The sequence below is a fragment of the Alosa sapidissima genome, chromosome 1 (genome assembly GCF_018492685.1).
Source record: "Alosa sapidissima isolate fAloSap1 chromosome 1, fAloSap1.pri, whole genome shotgun sequence".
Classification (NCBI taxonomy): domain Eukaryota; kingdom Metazoa; phylum Chordata; class Actinopteri; order Clupeiformes; family Clupeidae; genus Alosa; species Alosa sapidissima.
Window position 1 is genome coordinate 15,358,593 of NC_055957.1, and position 371 is coordinate 15,358,963.

At 57.1% G+C, this 371-nt stretch overlaps 1 protein-coding gene across 1 annotated transcript in view; it reads right to left on the reverse strand.

Annotated features, from left to right (window-relative positions):
• Positions 1-370: 370 nt before the first annotated feature.
• Position 371, reverse strand: part of LOC121714990 (MAGUK p55 subfamily member 7-like) — a 29,706-nt gene continuing 29,705 nt past the window's right edge. The window contains exon 19 of the mRNA XM_042100269.1: position 371. This exon is cut by the window's right edge and continues 358 nt beyond it. The gene's annotated coding sequence lies outside the window, so the exon portion shown is untranslated.

Genomic DNA, 371 nt, shown 5'->3' on the forward strand with positions numbered 1-371 from the left:
CAAGCATCAGAAGTATGTGCGCGCAAGGGGCCAGAGGCCAGGGATGAGGGCCAGGGCCCATTTGTTTGGTGATGCTGGCCGACGGAAGGAAACGTGGGGCGAGTTTGTGTACCTCATCCCTGAGCTCACTCGCTCCAGCGCAAGGTTGAAGAGGATCAGAGAGAGACCCGGCGCTTCAACCCACTTACGCCCCCAAATTGAGAACACATCTCGTCCAGCGGGTGCCAAAGCCTGCAAGCTTTTAACGTCAAAACGTGGACGGCAACATTACGCAGAGGGCCTGATGAACACCGGGGAGGGAGAAACATGGCCACGGCACCAGGTATGACACAGGCTGCGAGGAAGCACACAGGCATTTTATTTACAGGCGC